Below are 20,355 nucleotides of genomic sequence, written 5' to 3' on the forward strand. Positions count from 1 at the left end.
GGAAAGGTGGGGCAAAGAAAAAACAACAGGTGAAGGCTAGCAGGGCGCGCGGAGAGAGGAAGGGACCGGACCAGCTCGCGGGACAGAGACACCTAAGGACCCGTCCTGCGGAACAGATTCCAGAAGGTTTACTATTCTGTCCCTTTAACCTTTTTTTCCTTCTTGTATATGATAGTTGGGTTGTATAATAAAGTTTAATTGTTAATAAACAGAGCCAACAGGTAAGGGCAACGAGGCACCTGCTGCTCCCCTGGGAGACCGTGGCTAAGTGCCATGACTCAGGAAGGCAACTGGCACCCCTGTTAAAGTAGGGATGCGCTATTGGCTCAGTGCCTAAGAATGAGTGTTAATTTTACAGAGGACGCATGGGATAAAACAACATTGGGCCACTGTAAATTGAGATGAAGTCAGTTTTGTCTCTTATACATGGTCTAGACATTGTTAAAAAAAATAAAAAATAAAAAATAAATAAAAAAATAAAATAAAATAAAAATAAAAATAAAACAAAATAAAATAAATAAATAAAATAAAAAATAAAAATAAATAAATAAATAAAATAAATAAATAAATCAAAAAGAAGAGGAAAAAAATTTTTACAGAGGAGCACAGCTCAGTTCTCAGCACACACATCAGATGGCGCCAAACTGCCTGGAACTCCAGCTTCGGATATCTGACACCCTCTTCTGGCCTCCATGGGCACCTGCACTCAAGTGCACACATACACACACACACACACACACACACTCACACACACACACACACACACACGGGGTGGCTCACACACTTACAGGCACACACACACACACACACACACACACACACACACACACACGGGGTGGCTCACACACTTACAGGCACACACGCTCAGGAGTTTTCACACCCACCATTGCAGTTCCAGGAGTCTCCCTCAGGGAACAGTGAGCTACATCGGTGCTGAGATTAGCCTTGCTAATAAAATTCAGAATCAGAAACACCCTAAGTGAGAAAGGATGTAAGGAAATGACTAGTAACAGTAGCTAATTAATGGAGACACACTTCGTTCCATGAATGATGCTGATTCTTTGACAGGCACCAAGCAGATACATCCCATAAACCTCCAACTACAAGGAACGCAATTGGCCCAGAGCCCAGCACCCACTGCCGCCTGGAAGCGCATCCCTTGTATTTGCACAGACGTCATACATCCCATAGGCTACTTCCAGCCAATGCCTAAGAAAAGCAGGGACGCCAAGAGAGTTTTGGGGGCTCAAAAACTCTCTGATGGGCTTTGTGGGCCTGTCCTCCATTGTACAACAGCCTAGGGTGCTTCCCTCGAATGTCCACGCCTTTCTTTACCAGGGGTCTGAGCTGTTGGGCCCCTCGCCTTCTCTGAACCCCTCGTCATTTACTTCGTGGCCATTTCCCTGCAGAGTTTGTTGCATAACCGATCCTCATTTAGTGCCGGCTTCTCAGAAAACTGGGATTAGCAAAAGCAAGGCCAGGAGTGGTCCAAACAGGAAGTGGAGTAAGAATTTGATACTGCTCTCCCTCTTCCCTAGAGGTAAGATGTTATGGTTTGTAGGTGGTGCGTGGATAGTCTCTGCCCAAAAGATGGTGCCTGAATTGTTCAACGTTTCAGTAGTTGTAGTGCAAGAAAGTAGCCCAGGTAGAAAGAATACCATAGTTCTGGGATCTGGGCAATTGGAAAATGGAGGACAGCGGTGCTTTCAAAGTCAACAGCTGGCTGGACACCACTTGGAGATATCGCTGTCCAGAACGAGGAGCAAGAGACTGAAGAGTGCTGACAGACATCTAACAGCACAACAAGAACCAGGGAGCATGACTGGTCCCCAGCAAAGAGGTTTCGGTGTTCTGCCATGGAAAGGCAGGCAGAGCTGAGTGGCGAACTGACATCTGCCAAGATGCAGAGCTTCAGAGAGGCTTAGGTGGTCAGCCAGGGCCCGGGTTGTGTTGTGAGAAGGCAAGGAGCTGGTGGAGAAAACCTGAGAGCCTGGGACATGAAAGACAACAGAGTGAATGACTACAAAACTATGTGTTGGGATGGTCTGATGTATTTTGATGCTAATTACTGCTTGCTGTCTCTGTGACCCACCTCGTGATTAATAAAACGCATCCCACCTGGGTAGGGCAGAGGAGACAGAGGTGTGGCTAAGGGTCCCAAGAAGGAGAGAGAGAAATCCTGGGAAGAAGAAGAGAAAAACCAGGAGAGAGACCTGAGGGAGAGGAGTAGGAGGCCGCCACGGGTTAGATGGAGGAGAAGCACGTGGCCAGCGTGGATGGAGAATCCGGCCCAGATGAAAAACTTTAACAAGTATTTGGGATTATGAAGGGGAGGTAGCGTGATAGAAGTTGTTGGAAACAAATGGCATGGGATTGAGGCAGGGATCCCACACCTGCCCCACTGTGGGAAGTAGTTTAAAGGATTAACGTCTGCCCTGTTCCAGGTTAACTAAAGCTATTTTAAAATATAACAAGTGTCTGTGTCTTAATTGATTGCTAGCCAGGCATACTAATAATACTGGTAATTTAAAAGCAATAGCTATGGGTTCTGCAACCTTCCAGGCTCAAGCCTTTGAAGGGAGCCTGCTCTCCCCTAGCTAGACCTCGTGCTGCTGGAAGATGATACAGAACATCTCCCTGGAAGAGGGGCCCCCCACACCTCCACGCTGCCTCTGTTGTCCCTCCTGGGTGCTGAGGACAGATGAGAAAGGATAAATCTGCAAAGCTTAAAAAGTTACCCAAGCTGTGTAGTCATGTTGCTTCCCCTAAATGTTCAGTGTCTGAGAATGTCACAGGTACTGTAACAGGCCTGGTTCCTGGGAGAGCCTGGAATCCTACAATTGATAAGAATACAGAGACAGAGGAGACAGGGCTTAATCTTCTATAAGATATAAAGTATGCTGAGTATGTGGAGACAGACAGACAGACAGACAGACAGACAGACTGACTGACTGACCGAGACAGAGACAGACAGAGACAGAGAGAATTCAAAGATATTCATGTAATCCCACAAAGTGTTCCTTTAAGAATGTATGTTTTTTATTTATTTGTAACAGCCAAAACTAGAAACAACTCAAATATTCATCAACAGATAATGAAATTATGGCATAGAAGACAGTGGACTAAAGAGGAATACAGCCGTGTATAAGTTAGATAAATCTCAAGAACAAAGGGTTGAGTTAAAAGGCCAGACTTAGAAGGACTATTCTGTAAGTCTATTCATATTAAGCTTTAAAAAAAGACACTGGGTCTAATAAATGGGACCTAATGAAACTAAAACGCTTCTCTAAGGCCAAGGACACTGTCAACAGAACAAAATGGCAGCCTATATCCATTACCAACCCTACATCCAACAGAGGGCTAATATCCAAAATATATAAAGAACTCAAGAAAGTAAACACAAATAAACCAAATAATTTAATTAAAATGAGATACAGAGCTAAACACAGAATTCTCCACATAGGAATATCTAATGGCCAAGAAGCACTTAAAGAAATGCTCAATATCATTAGTCATCAGGGAAATGCAAATCAAAGTGACTATGAGATTCCATCTTACACCCTTCAGAATGGATAAGATCAAAAACTCAAGTGACAGCCCATGCTGGTGAGGAGGTACAGACAGGGGAACACTCCTCCATTGCTGGTGGGAGTGAAAACTTGTACAACCACCCTGGAAATCAATCTCTAGCTAAGACTTCTAATAGCAGGGGTCATGGAGACTGAAGAGGACGCCCTCTAACCAGACAAGACTCCTAGTGGAGGGAGAGGAACTCCAACCCAAAATTCACCCTGCCTACAAGATGCGCAGGGATAAAGATAGAGCAGAGACTGGGCCAATGCCTGGCCCAACCTGAGACCCACACCAAGGGAGAGAGCCAGCCTCTGACACTATTAACAACACACTGCTACGCTTGTAGACAGAGGCCTAGCATGGCTGTCCTCTAAGAGCCTTCACCCAGCAACAGATGAAATCAGATGCTAAAAGTCACAGCCAAACACTGGACAGAGTGCAGGGAGTCTTATGGAGGAGTGGAGGGCAAGGTAAAAGGACCTGGAGGGGACAGGAACTCCACAAGAAGACCAACAGGGCCAGCTAATCTGGGCCCAGGGATGGTTGTGGATTCAGAAGCACCAACTGAGGACCACGCATGGACTAGACCTGGGCCCTGTACACATATGTTCCCCATGGGCAGCTCAGTCTTCATGTGGGTCCCTTAGTAAGGGGATCAGGGGCTGTCTCTGACAAGGACTTTCTTGCATGCTTTTCAGTCACTTCCCCCCTGGTGGGGCTCCCTTGCCAGGCCACCGTGGCAGAGGATGTGACTGGGATGGGTTTGGGGGGCTCTCCTTTTCTGAGGGGTAGAAGAGGGGAAAGAAGGGAAGAGGCAGGGTGGGATGGGGGAAGGGCTACTATTGAGATATAAAGTGAATTAGCTAATTAATTAATTAATTTAAAAAGACAAATAAACCAGTGGGTGTACTGTGAGAGGCATAAGAAATAATTCCCTGAATGAAAGAGGCAGGAGGTGAGCACTGGTGAAAAGGAAGAGTACTCATTTATTTTTATTTAGTGGAGATTGAACCCATGGTCTCCCAAATGGTAGGCAAGTGCTCCATCCCTGAACCTCCCACATGGCGGGCAGATGCTCCATCCCTGAACCTCCCACGTGGCGGGCAGGTGCTCCATCCCTGAACTTCCCACATGGTGGGCAGGTGCTCCATCACTGAACCTCCTACACTGTAGGCATGTGCTCCATCACTGAACCTCCTACATTGTAGCTAAGTGCTCCATCACCGAACCTCCCACATGGTGGGCAGGTGCTCCATCACTGAACCTCCTACACTGTAGGCATGTGCTCCATCACTGAACCTCCTACATTGTAGCTAAGTGCTCCATCACCGAACCTCCCACATGGTGGGCAGGTGCTCCATCACTGAACCTCCTACACTGTAGGCATGTGCTCCATCACTGAACCTCCTACATTGTAGCTAAGTGCTCCATCACCGAACCTCCCACATGGTGGGCAGGTGCTCCATCACTGAACCTCCCACATGGTAGGCATGTGCTCCATCACTGAACCTCCTACATTGTAGCTAAGTGCTCCATCACTGGACCTCCCACATGGTGGGCAGGTGCTCCATCACTGGACCTCCTACATTGTAGCTAAGTGCTCCATCACTGGACCTCCCACATGGTGGGCAGGTGCTCCATCACTGGACCTCCTGCATTGTAGGCAGGTGCTCCATCACTTAGCCACCCCTCCAAACCATGTTTGTTAGGATTCTGCCCAGTCTGCCTAGCAACCTGTGATGTCATTGCCTACCTGCCACTAGGTGTGGCCTCTGCCCAGGATTATATAAAAGAACAAACCCACCTCTCTCTCTCTCTCTCTCTCTCTCTCTCTCTCTCTCTTGCCTATCTCTATCTCTCTTCCTCTATCTCTGTCTCTGTCTCCTCTGTATCTCTCTGGGGTGCCCCCTTCCTTCTCTCCCCATGCTCATGTAATAAACTTATCTATATCAGGTCTGTTACCTGGCATCTTATTTTTTAATCATTACAATGGTAACATAGTATGTTACTGCTCTCTCCCTCTTCCTTCCTCTCCCCTCTCTTCCCCCTCTTTCTCCCTCAACCAACCTCTCTCTCTCTCTCTCTCTCTCTCTCTCTCTCTCTCTCTCTCTCTCTCTCTCTCTTTTATGCTGGGTGATAAAATTGTGGTACCCAATCCCAATCTTAACCTAAGCAGCAAGTACATGAATGTATAAACAAAAAATTCACTTCAAGTTGAAGAGAGAATAGAGTGTACTATCTCACAAGTGTAATCTTGGCACTTGAGATGCTAAGACAGGAGGATTGCCTCAATTTTGAGGTCAGTCAAAACATGAGTTTTAGGCATGCATGCATTAGCTACAAAGTAAAACTCAGACTCAAATCAAATAAAGTGAGATGAAACAGGGGCTAGAGAGATGGCTCAGTGGTTACGAGCACTTGCTGTTCTTGCAGATGACCAAGGTTCAATTCCCAGCACCCACATAGCAGCTCACAACTGTCTGTCACTCCAATCCTAGGAGGCACAATGCCCTCCTTTGCCCCCCATAGGTGTCAGGTGTGCACGAGATACGCAGACATACATGTAGGCAAAACATTCATACACATTAAGTTAATAAATCAAAAAGTTAGCTTGGAAAGTTAAATTTTGTTCACTTTATCCCATATTTGTTATATGACGATAAAATGTGTAAAGTGTACTTAGAAGGAAAGGGGAAAAGGAAAAAAAAGGCACCAAAATGTTAACTCACTGCTTGGTGGAAATAAAGAGAATTTTCAATTTCTTCGTTATTTTTTTCTCCTCCCTGCCCCCAACAAACGTATTTGTCAGGAAGAGAAGCAGTGGGGTTATCTTAGAGGAGAGGTGATTCTCAGGCCTCAGAGTGTCATGAGACACCAGGCACTACACAGGCAACATGTGTGTGGAAGACGGTCTGGGCTGCAGCACTACATAGGCAACACGTGTGTGGAAGACGGTCTGGGCTGCAGGACTCTCTGTCCTGGCTTTGACCAGTTCATCAAATCCTACAGCAAAAACCGCGTTGACAGTTGAGCTCAGCTGCTCTGCCCACAGAAATGTTCTCTAGAAATTAAAACTTCGGCCTGTAATTTGGAGTCCGGTAGCTAGGCTACTTTCCATTTGAGCCTCACGGTACATTGTTCTTTAAAACGTGCTAACAATGCCTCCGATCAGACCACAATTACAGGCCTGTAAGTTAAGGCCGTCATTACGCCTGGGCCAATGCCTCAATCCCGTGTGCATTTTAATAGTTGTTTTCTGATATTGAGGTTCCAAATGCTTTCTCCGTCTCTTAATGACTATTCTTAGCAAACAAATTCTGTGCCTTATAATTAGTGATTTTCTTCCTAATTATGGCTTTTTCAATTTTCACATGAAATGACAAAAAAAAATCATGTTTTGCCCGAGAACCAGCTTATTAGTTAATGAAAATTTGTCTAATAGCAGCCTTTTAGAGATCCTGTCAAAATCAAAAGCAACATTTGGAGATAAGAAATTTTGCTTCCACGTTAACATTCAAAGTTAATTTTTAAGTAGGGACTTAGAGTGAGACGTAGGAGGCATAATTTTTCTCTAAAAAGATTAAAATATTCTTGTAGACTTGGTTGTGTCTTGTAGACATGGAATTTGTAATTGTTAAATTTCTCTCTCTCTCTCTCTCTCTCTCTCTCTCTCTCTCTCTCTCTCTCTCTCTCTCTCTCTCTCTCTCCCCATCCCTCACATTTGTCTTTGTTTGTATCATTCTCCTGGGACTCAGTGAGATCATGCACCTCTACCTGCCCCCCACCTGGATGATGTGACACACTGCCTGACTGGCAAGGGCACCCTGAGGCAGAACAAATCTTCTACCTGGTCTTTGCTTCTGAACCATAAATACAGCATTCTAGGAGCAGAATCTAATATTGTCCCCTAAACAAGCACCCATATTCTCCCCAGCAGGTACAGTCTGGTTCACTTGGCTGCGTTTGTTAATAATATGGAGGGAAGGCGAACTTTATCAAAAAGTAGTGACTCATTTCTCTCACCTTAGCCAAATCTATAAAAGATTTAGACACAACCCAAATGATTTACAACTTAAATATTCATGCCCTAGTCCCAGCCCTGAAATGACATTTAAATTGTGTCTGGGGACTTTTGTTTTGAGCTTACTGTCACGACCCACTTCGGAGGGCTTCAAGACCAAGAGAGAGGGGAACATTTAGCCTGTTTCCCATCTCAGAGATTTATGAGGTGGCAGATGAAATTCACTCTTGCACTCAGAAGCGCCCCTGGGAATGGAAACACTGTCTGAACCCAGTAAATAAGGCTGTCTGTGTGGGCAAAGGCTGCCGTGGGTGAGATTAATGTCCAAGTGAGCCTGAGGACCCATGTGTGGCTTTTTTGGAAGCAGGCTCTCTCAGTCTCAGAACATTGGCGCTGAGGTCGAGTAACACCTCATTAGAGGACCACACTGCAGGGCCCTCAGCAGCAGCACAGCCTCTACCCACTGCATGCCACTAGCACTCCCTCTGCCAGTGGTCATCAAACTGTCTCCCAATGTGGCCAAATGCTCTCTTGGAGAGAAAAGAGGACAAAAACATCTTTGGCTGAGGACTAATGTTTCAAAAATCAAAAACAAGTCTCCCTCAGTGCCTAGTGAATTGACTTGAAGACCTTTTGTTGAACTATTCCATGTTTACAGAAAAGCACATAGCTCAGGGTCTTCTCCTCACACATAGTTTTCCTAGCCAAACCCAAGTCAAGGAACCAGAGGCCATTAGCCCTGCAGAAACATGGCCTCCATCTTCCCTCTTGTTACTTCCTCCACCCATTCCCAGGTAGTGGATAGTCTTCAGAGCCCTGGGTTTTGGTTGGCCACACCATTGCACAGTTGTGATTACTTACTGGCAACTTGACACAACCTAAAGTCATCTGGAAAGAAGAAATCTCAACTGAGGAAATGCCCCTGTAAGAATGACCTGCCTCAGTTCCTGCCCCTGGGTTCCTGTCCCAATTTCTCTTCATGGCACATTATAGAACATAAGCTGAAAGAAACCTTCACACACACACACACACACACACACACACACACACACACACACAAGTTGCTTTTGATTGTGATCTTTGTACCAGCAACAGAAAGCCAACTAATGCACACAGCATTTGTGCCACCTTCCTGAGACAAAACAGCGATAAATCATTGAGTCACAAAAGCTTATGCATGATCTACTAGCCAAATCATAGTTTATTATTAACCTTGAGGATGGAGCTAGATCCTGACCCATTGAAGCTCCTGTTCTGGGGAAGATGAGCAAGTGAATAAAAGAATCAGGAACTGAGAGATGGTTCAAAGGGTAAATGCACTTGCTACAATATCATGAGGGCCAATGCAGAAAGCTAGGTGTGGACATCCGTGTGCCTGTAACACTGTGGGGGATGGAGACAAAACCACTAGCTGCCAGTATAGCTCCAGATTCAGTGAGAGACCCTATCTCAAGGGAATAAGGCAAAGAATGACAGAGACATTCCACCAATGTCCCCTGCAGGCTCCCATACAAGTGCAGGTGCACGCGCATACGGGCGCGCACACACACACACACACACACCTATGGACGCTCTCAGACAGTGACGAATGTGAGGAGAGAGATTACATGCTGATGTCATAAAGAGGCGCTGCCGCTGTTAAGAAGATAAAAGGGTTTCCAGAAGAACTCCCACTGAGCTCTGTGAATGCTGGCAAGGTGTCAAGAATGTGAGGAATGGAGATGAGACTCACAAGAACGAGAATGAGGAAGGCTAGACTACAGGGAGCAAGGTCGAGAGCATCCACAGAGTGTGCTGGAAGGCATGTGTGGACCAGCTCATGAGGCTCTGAGAGCAGAGGGAGGGGCTGAAGTTCATTCCACGCATAATGACAGTGGGCTGGGTGTGGGAAGGAGATGCTCTGGACTGTCTGTTAGTAATATGACAGATCAAATCACACAGGTTCCGCTCAGGGATGAATTTCAAGCAAGCTGTAAGGCACTAAGAAGATGAAGTGGTCCATCCAACTGCTCAGACTGGCCTTTCACAACGGATACACCCTTTATCTCAGGGCATTAAAGGAGACTCAGTTCTCTTTCCACATGCATAGCCGTGACCTCCCCTCTGTCCCACCAGAGTGTCCCCGTCCTGTGTCCCATGTGTTATATGGGTGATGGGAAATAAAATACAGTACTTGAGACTGCAGCATGGTTGATATTTATATACAATTGGTTTTCTTTTTTCAATTCAGTATTTCTGTCACTGGTTTTGTTTATTGTTTGGCAGTAAAACCATCATACACTTACGTAATGAATTTTAGTCATTGTCAACCCTCCTCCCCGCCCCTGGACAAAAGCAAACTAAAGGAACTTATGACCACCAAGTTATCTCTAAAGAAGATACTGGAAGGAGTCCTTCAGGCTGATCATAAAGATGAATAAGTGCCAAGGCTACAGGGCAAAGCATATCTTAAACAACAGACTAAGATGACGTCCAACTGTAAAAATCAACAAGGACAAAAGTCATCACACAGCTTTCAGGGCTGGTGAGATGGCTCAGTGGGTTAAGACCCTTGCCACCAAGCCTGGTGGCCTGACTTTGATTCCCAGTCCCACATGGTAAAAGGAGAGAACCAACTCCTTTTTTATATAATATATTTTATTAATTTATTCATATTACATCTCAATGGTTATCCCTCCCTTGTATCCTCCCATTCCTCCCTGCCTCCCATTTTCCCCTTACTCCCCTCCCCTATGACTGTGACTGAGGGGGACTTCCTCCCCCTGTATGTGCTCATAGGGTATCAAGTCTCTTCTTGGCAGCCTGCTATTCTTCCTCTGAGTGTCACTAGGCCTAGCTAAATACATGCTCTATGGTACAAACACACACACACACACACCTCTTGAAACAAAGAACACACAATGGCCCCATACCTCCAGCTGTGGCTCTGCCTGGTCACTCTGTCAATCAATTACTCCAAAGTAAGTCATTAGTAAGTTTCCAGGCCTAAAGTTGGGTGGTTTTTCACATGCGTTATTTCAGCTAATATTGTCAATCACCTCTCAGTAGATTTTGTCATCGCACTCAGCTTATAGACCATGAGTCCCCATGGGTCCCATCAAGTCACCAGTTGGCTGAAAGGTCACGTCAGCAGTAAACGGCAGGATTAGGGTTCACACATGAGGCTCACAGCAGCCCTGAAAGCCAAAATTACTCTTTGAAACTTTGGTTTTAGTCTTTCCGACCAAGAGGAAAGAAAAAATTGTGAATTCTGGAAATTTTCTTCAATGGCATTAGGAGTTTGGTAGCTAAGAGTGTACCAACCAGCTAGGAACAGAGAAACCCGTATCAATCAACAGATGTCAACAGCGGTGTTTAGAAAGCCTCACCATGTGCTAACAAATGAAGCCAGTCATGGTTTTTTCCTTTAAATATGATATTTTCACATATAAACACATATACAATGTGAGCATATTCATTCTCTAGATCACGAAATGTATTTGGCGTTAAGTTCTTGGTGGAGAAATGCCACCAGTGGATCTGAGCTGAGCAAGACAAGCCATCTGGTACAAGAACCACATACGCTGCAGCTTGGTTCGTGTCTAGGCTGCTGTAGCTCCTGTGTCTCAGCGGCTTTGGATGAGACACAGTATCTCCCCTTCAGACAACTGAAAGCGGGTTCACCATGTGCCTTCCTTCTTTGTAATAGTGGACAGTACCTCGCTGTAAAGAATATTAATACTGACAATAATCCCTTCAGGAAATCCAGAAAAACCACAATGACATGACAAGTGGTGTGCTGCTTCAACTGCCAAAAAAAAAAAATCAAGCAATATTTTCCCCCCAAAAAAATCAAATTTAATTTCTATGAAAAGCTGATCATTCTCTCCTTTAATTAGATAAATGAGACGCAAAACAACACGAGTCATCTTTCACTTAGCAAAAATGATAAGCCAAGATGGCATCGGTAAGTTACAGAAAATGTTTCTGTCATTCGCAATTAGTCAACATCCTTAACTTTCTTTCAGATTGAGGGTTGGAACGGTGGGTATGTGCTTAAAGTACTTGCTATGCAAGGATCCCCAGAGCCCATGTAATGTCACGCGGGTGAGCCGCAGCCCTGTAACGCCAGCCCAGGAAGAGAGAGATAGGAGCTCCAGAGCAAGCTGGCTGGTGATACTAGCCATTTGGCAAGCTCTGGGTTTGACCGAGAGACCCTGCCTCAGTGAATAAGGTGGAGGAGCCACTGAGGAAGACGCCCAGTGTCAGCCTCGAGCCTCCACTACATGTGCGCTTGTACTTATTCACATGCACTTGCACACGTGTGTGCCCACACATATGTGAACATGCACACGTACACATAAGAAGGAAAACTAATAATAATTTCATATCTAGGCCAAAACTATAGACTCCCAGCCTTTCAATGTATTTTATTACAAAATGCAACTTGACTATTGTTTTCTAAGTGAAGAAACTGAGACAGAGAGAATTCAGGATCACACGGCCAGCTGTTGGTCACATCCTTGTCTGTCCTTCCCAAGAGCTTCCCTGGAACATCCGGACTAGGAGCTCATCGTCTTGAAGTTAGCACATGTGTGTTACGGAACATGGGATCTTTGATAATATTTATCCTGCTCCAGTTCCTCCAGATCCACCCTACTTCCACACCCCTCCCCCAGACAACACCATGTTCTTTTTAAATTTCCCCATCAAGGCCGATTTGTCTTACTCACGTATTCTTGGGTGCGTGGCCCTCCACACACGGATCAGGGACCAGACGCTCTTAAGGAAAACTGGCTCCCTGGCCCAGTGCCCAGCATCTAACAACTGCCCATGGCTCCTTGGGCAGGGGTGGGACAAATATGCTGAAAAAGGTGACACACCTAAAAAAGAACCTACTACCATTCTGCTATTAAACCAACTGTAAATGGCTTTATCGTTATGCTCATAGATCAGTGGATCTCTCAAGCATCATCAGAGAACAGTCTGTTTGTTGCACATGGTGATTAACACAGAGCCGCACCACTGGAAAAGGTGCAGAAAAGAGCAAGAGACTGCAGACTACTCAGCCCTAAATGAATGCAGATACCACACACCCACTTCCCAGGGCTCAGGGATCAACTATGGAAGAAGGGGCAGAAAGACCGTAGGAGCCAGAGATGGTGAAACTATGGGGGGTGGGGGGGACAGTATCTTCTGAACATGGTAGAGGAGTTACACATGAGCTGACAGTGGTGTGACATCATGCCCAAGACCTGTGTAAACCCAAACCAGTTCAAATCCCAGTGTTCTGCATGAACTTATCACTCCCGCCTCTAGAAAGAGCACAGAGTTCCTTGAGCCTAATGTTTTGTGAAAGCTGTTCGTCCTCGCCCACCAATGTGTTTGCTGTCCTGGGGCCACTTGAGGAAAGGTTGGCCTAAGAATAAAGCCTCCAACTCTGGCCGTCAGTATTAATTGCAGAACTCTGCTATTCTTGTTCGCATCTGAACCTTATTTTTGCTGCTTAAGAAAGCCGCCAACAGATGCAACAGACGTAAAATGCACAGTCACTTTGCTGTTCTCTTGGAGTGTTTTCTCTGCAGCACCTAGAGCTGCCACTAAACATCTGTAACTTGCAGTCCCCTGGGGACCACTATTCCAAGACGAGGTAGCAACTTTTAACACCTTAAAAGCATCATGAGAGATCCTCCACACGTTAAAAACTGATGCATAAAAGGGGATAAGGAAATGTCACTCCTTAGCTCACAAGCCTGATCTGTGGCACCTGCCCCTCTGAGCCACACACGCAGCCATCTTAACGGACCTGAGTGACTATCCCGGGCGCGTTCCAGCTACCCATAGGCTCCCATTTCACAAGCGAGGAACCTCAGTGTGTTCCTGTCCTAAAGGTAAAAAGTCAGAATGGGAAAAATAGATTCTCCTCAGATAGGAAGAGTCTGTGGTCTGTCCTCAGGCACGACCAGATGCCATTATTCAGATATTCCTTCTGAATCCGGGAAACGCCCCGGCCCTGGTCCTAAGAGCTTCAGTGACCGCAGGGTAGTGTCATAGCTGATAATAAAGGCGCTACCAACCCTTATTTCCTACCTACTGGACCTGTCTTTGTTATGATAGCCCTAAGATCCAAAGTTTTTTAAGTCCCATTCAAGCCCCACAAATAGCCTCTAAAGTCTAAGAGAAACTATAAGACGTTTGGAAGAAACTTCCTTGAGTAAGTCCCAGATCTTCCTCTTACTGTGTGATCTTTAAAATATACCAGACATTTTTCTGGGTGCTCTCTTCCACAGCAGAAAAGTGAGGTGTTTTCCCTACAAACTGGAACTCGCATGTAGGCAGCCTGACATCGTGTGCGTCTCTGCTGCTTGAATAACTACTCACAGCACTCCCCCCTCCTCGCCAGCAGCCTACAGTTATGGCAGCCACAGCGTTTAACATGACTTCCTGTCCCTACTTAACCTCCTTCCTAGTCCAGCCACACTTGGCCGTTTGCTCTTCAGGAACACATCCACCCCAACAGCCTCCCACTCACTGGATTTATGTCCTTAACAAATCTTTCCAGAGACTCACTCTCTCACCTCTTAAGTCTTTGTTCAAAAGTCTCCTCTGCAGAGACCTCCCTGCTTAAAAAAGTGATCTCTCTCCGTCTCTCCTCTCTGTGTCTCTCTGTCTCTTTTTATCTTTCCCTTTTCTTTCCCTCCATCCCTCGCTCTCTCCTTTTCCTCCCATGTTTAATTTTATACATTGAATTATCCTTGTCTAATATTCTACACATTGTCCTGGTTTTCTTCTTTAATGTACCCTGCCCTATCAGATGTAAAATTTTTAAAAGTCAACTCCAGTGACCTTTCATCCACACCATGGTAAATGGCTACGCCTGGTTCTCCAGAGCAGATACAAGATTCCAGTCTGGTCTTAAATTCTCTATATAGCCCAGGCTGGTCTGGAACTCATGATCCCGCTGCCTCAGCCTCCTGAGTCCTGGGTGTAGCACTGGGTCCCAGGGTGTGAATTTTACCTATTCTACCACACTCTCGCTTTCCACAGCACCCAGACTATGACCCCGGACATAGTGGGTGAGTGATAAATACATGTTAAGTTGAGTGATAAATACATGTTAAGTGTCATTGATTCTTACTTGGCTTTGGCCTTTCCCATAGAAAAAAATCTAAAACAGTTTCTTTCTCTTCCACTTTTTTGGTACACACACACACACACACACACACACACACACACACACACACACACGTGTGCTTTTCTTTTTATCAGCCCATAGCTACATCTGTCTTCCCTCTGGGCAAAGTCAAGCAGCTTTCAAGCAGCCCTTTTTACACAGGAAGGAACGAGGTGAGGTCTAACAAAGAGGCAGAAGCCAAGTTGTCTGTCTTCATTATGGTAGGCAAAAATCAGGAAGAAATGGAGCTGGGTGCCACCTGAATTACACAATTCATCATTTCAGGCAGGAGTCTGCGTTGTCTGGCAAGTTAACAGGCCTGCGGTTGGAGGAACTGTTCTCACAGGAGCAAGTCCCAGCCTGAATTAGTTCTCCACCTTGGAAAAGGGACAAAGGAGCAAAGCCCAGAGTCCACACTGGACTGTGCCTTGCACTTGACTGGCTCCGTACAAAGGATGCACCGTATTTTATTTTGAGCCAGCAGCCAAAGAGTGCCTTTCATGTGCAGCATGGTGCCAGCTCCATCTTGGACTTGTCCCTGACTTCACAAACCGATCCTGTCCCCAGCATCCCAAGCTTCACTGGGGGCGCATGCAGTCGAACTCAAACGGATAGCTTAATCCTGGTGAGAAAAGGGGCTCTAATACCTAGTGACCTGCTCCAATTGATGTCTCTCCGAGGACTCTGCCCTTATGAAGTGAGAGCTCGGTCTTCAGTACAAAGTAGAAGAGGGAGAAACGGGATGGGAGAGTCTCGGCTCTCCATCATCAGACCTTTGATGACCCAGTGCGCTCCCCTGAAACTCAGCATTTATCGCTGTGGGAAGCAACACAGGTCATCTGGGGTAAACTCGGGGTAGAACAGAAACTCAGATCTTGAGGCCCTCGGAACCTGAGATCCTGGCCCCCACATTGCATCACCTCCTGCCGCTCTCTCTGTAATTGAGGTGCCTCTTCTCTCAGACTAAGGGCCGTACGTTTTTAATTATGTAAACAATTTTTTAATGTAAACAATTTTGACAGTACATTTTTCACCTCTGATAACATCTGAAATAAATACCAGCACTACCAACCTCCCAAGACTCAACTTACACAAATTCCATCTCGAGTGAGGCTGGACCTTGTGTCTAGAGAAGACTAAGGCAGTGTAAGTGTCAGGGAACAACCCAGGCTCGGCTCAGAAAGCTTTAAAAATGGGATGGAGTGACACGGGGTGGGGGGGGAGAGCGCGGACTGTGAGGCAATTTGCTACTTTCTGGTTTAATTAGAATCAGATAGCGTGCAATAGAATCGTCACCTGATAACATAATTCCGTCAAACACGGAGGAGTAATATCCGAGCGACTGAAGCATGGACATAATTCACCTCAAGCAAGAGAGAAATTGTATTAGCAAAATGCCTCCAGATCCACTAATTAATTTGCTATATTATGCATGGCAGGAAACGACAGAGAACAGGGAAAGGCTTGGGTTTTTTTTCTGAATTAGGGAAGTGGCAAAGGACACGTCTCCCCATAATTCATGTCTGCAATGGGATTCCGCAGGGTAGGACTGAAGCAGCAGTGAGCTGCGGACGTGGGGCTCTTAGCCACTTAGCAGGTGTCAGAGTCACTCAGCTCTCACCTGCTGTCTTCATTCAGAGAGCTCCCTGCTCAACAGAAATGCCCTTCTGCTCATGGCCTCCGAAACGGGCAAATCTGCAGGCAGCTTCCTTGGCCCATTCATCAGCAGGAACGGACAGTCCTCTGCTCTGTTAGGTCTCTGTCATTCACAAGCTACGTATTTCATAACGAAGGCAGACAAGATAGCACCAGACGTGGCCTAATGTAACTCACTTAACCAGCAGACAAAGTGAGCATTTCGTGTGTGTATGCAGCGTTTCAAAATATTTCAATTCTGTGGGATAACTAGCTAAGGTAGCAGCATATGTGTTGTCTTGAATAACAACATCTCGGTGGTGAGACCAGTGAGATCTACTCTCTCAGCTATATTAAAAAACACTAGCACCAGTCTGAATGCTGTGTCTTATTTATTCCTCCTCTGGAGCTGGTCAGCCCAGCCCCTGGGAGCCTCGCTCTCTGCTCTGTTTTTGTAAGCTCCACTGGCTCATGTTCCATGTGGCAGTGACATCACAAGGCATTCATCCTTCTAGGCTTGTCTTATTTCTCCACACCCTCTCCACCAGGCTGATCCACAACACCAAAAGTCAACTTCCTGCCCTTTGCAAGGCTGGCTAGCCTTCCTCCCCTTCCCAGCCTCTGCAAGGCTGGCTAGCCTTCCTCCCCTTCCCAGCCTCTGCAAGGCTGGCTAGCCTTCCTCCCCTTCCCAGCCCCTACAAGGCTGGCTAGCCTTCCTCCCCTTCCCAGCCCCTGCAAGGCTGGCTAGCCTCCTCTTGTACGTGCTGACATCTGTACATTACATGGATCATACTTTCTTTATGCATAAATGCATTGTTGGGCATTTACGTTGATTTCCTACTGTGGCTGCCATTGATAATGCTATAATGAACACAAAGGTACAAATGTCTGACAGACTGATGTCATTTCCTTTGGTGCCCAGTAATAATTTAGTAACAATGCAAAACTATCGTATCATCTGCAAATAGCAATGCTTTGACCTTTTCCTTTCCAATTTGTAGCCCCTTGATCTCTTTTAGTTGTCTTATTGATCTAGGTAGAACTTCAAGTAATAGGCTGAATGGATACGGAAAGAGTGGACAGCCTTGTCTTATCCCTGATTTTAGTGGAACTCCTTTAAGTTTCTCTCCATTTAATTTGATGTTGGCTATTGGTTTTCTGTATATGGCCTTTACTGTGTCTAAATATGTACCTGATCTTTCCAAGACTTTTAGCATGAAGGGGTATTGGAATTTGTCAAAGGCTTTTACAGAATCTAATGAAATGATCATGTGGTTTTTTTTTTCTTTCAGTTTATTTGGTGGATTACATTGATGGATTTTTTGTATATTGGGGGAGGCTTTCAGGAGTCTATGGGGTAACCCTAGCTGATACTTCTACCAACAAAGGATATAGAGACTGAAGAAGTCACCTCCTGTAGCCAGACAAGACTTCCAGTGGAGGGAGAGGGACACCAACCCACCCACAAAATCTTTGATGCAAAATTTGTCCTGCCTACAAAAAAGTGTAGGGATAAAGATGAAGCAGACACTGAGCAAATGGCCGACCAACGATGAGAGACCCACCACACGAGAGAGCTAACCTCTGACACTGTGATAATCCCCTAAGCTTACAGACAGGAGCCTAGCATAACCGTCTTCTGAGAAGCTTCACCCATCATCAGCTAATGGAAACAGATGCAGAACCCACAGCCAAACAATAGTCAGAGCTTGGGGAGCCCTTCCAGTGGAAGAATAGGGGAAGGATTGGGGGAACCAGAGGAATCAAGGCCACCACAAGACGATCTACAGAGTAAACTAACCTGGTCCAATGGGGGCTCACAGAGACTGGACCACCAACCAAAGAGTAGGCATGGGCCGGACATAGACCTCATATATGTATATAGCACATACGCAGCCTGGGCATCATGTGGGTCCCCTAACAACTGGAATAGGGGCTGCCTCTGACTCTGTTGCCTGCCCTTGGATGCCTCTCATATGGCCGAGCTACCTTGTCTGGCCTCAGTGGGAAAGAACGCACCTAGCCATGCTGCAACTTGATGTATCAGGGTGGGTTGGTACCCATGATAGGGGCTCCTCTTCTCTGAGGATAAAGGAATGGAGGAAGGGGGAGGGAGTGTGAGGGTGGGACTTGGAGAAGAGGAGGAAGAGGAGCTGTCATCAGGCTGTAAAGTGAATTGGATAATTAATTAATTAATGCAAAACTTGTATGCGGAAACCATAACAACGGCTAATGACCATACAAAGTAGTCTAAATAGATGAGAGATGTTCTATGCTCATGGGTAAAAAGACATGATATTATTAAGATAGAATTTCTCCCCGAGTCGGTCTATAGAAATGCCATTCCTATCGGAATCCTAGAAAGCTGACTCTCTCTCTGTCTCCAAAGAAGCAGTAAGTCAAAACAACTCTGAAAGAGAAAAAAAACAACACCAGATTTTCATTTCCTGGTTTCAAATTTTACACCCATTTACAACAGCAGCAAAACAGTTATAACAACTGTATGCTATTCTTATAACAACTGTATGCTACGCTTTATTTCACAAGTAGAACCTAGAAATATCAATATATAATATATGAGTATATTTTATATATATAATGACATATAGAGCATGAGAGTGTAAATGAGACTATTTGACTATATGGGAAGAAGAAGGGGACCAGCAGGATGGATGGATGGGAGGGAACAGGAGAAGGTAATGGGACATGAAAATGATCAAAACAACATGAAATATTCACACAAAAGTGTCATTATCACAAAACTCATCACTTAGCACTATGAATAAATGCCAATAAAAAAATTACAAGTCACATAAAGTAGACCCGTATATCTGTTAGTTACTTCTGTTTCTGATAAAATACTACCACCAAAAGCAACTCACAGGAGAAAGTCTTTACGTTGGTTTATGGTACTAATAGAGTTTTCAGTGGTCAAGGAGAAGGCACGGCAGCAGGCAGCTAAAACAGGGAGCTGATAGGCCGCAGAGGAAACAGAGAAAGTGAACAGGAAGTGGGGTGAGGCCGCAAACCTTCAAAGCCACACACCGGCAATACTTCCCGTTGGTGCCATAACTTCCACAGACAGCACCATCAACCAGGGACCAAGTGTTCAAACGCCTGAGCCTTGGGGGACACATCTTATTTGAGGGATTTACAGAGTGATGACAGCTACAAATACTAATGAGAAGCACTGAAGATGACCTAAGCACATGGCACATAAATGACATCATGGGCTGAAAGCCTCGCTAATGCTAAACTATCGATTCTCCCTAAACGTGAACTCAACACGACTCCATTCAAACTCTCAGGGTTCTTCTGTAGAAAGTGAAGGGAGCAAGGACAACCCAGGCAGTGTCGAAAAAGGAGGTAAAAATTGGGAAACTCACACCACCAGAGTCTGTTACAAACCTACAATGATTAAGACCATGTGGTACTAAGGAAAGATAAACACATAGATCAATAAAACAGAAAAGAGCCCAGAAAGAGGTCCGCACGCTGCTGAAGCTCTCACGTCACAAGGCTACAAAAGCAACTCAGCAGCACCCTAATTAATACTGACTGTCCCAATATAAAATAATGAAACCAACCCATACTCAATACCGTCTCCAGAAGTTACTTCAAAATGGACAACAGACCTAAATGTAAATATAAAATTATAAAACACCTTTAAGTGGGAGAAAATTACTTCAGTCTTGTACATAGCTGACATTTTTGACACAGCCACATGTATAAAGGACACTTAAAACAATAATAAGGCTGGAGGTGTAGCATAGTGGCAGAACACTTGCCTAGCATGCACAAGGCTCTGAGTTCAATTCACAGCATGGTAAAAAAAAAAATAGGAGAAGGGAGGAGGAAGGAGGAGGAGGAGGAAGGGCAGAGGAGAGAGGAAAGACAAGGAACCCTTGTTGTCTCACAGTCTGCTTCCAGCCTCCCGAGAGGCGAGTGACCTCTGCTCTACCATGCCATCTCT

This window comes from Acomys minous, assembly GCF_964271855.1.
Source record: "Acomys minous genome assembly, chromosome: 2".
Classification (NCBI taxonomy): Eukaryota; Metazoa; Chordata; class Mammalia; order Rodentia; family Muridae; genus Acomys; species Acomys minous.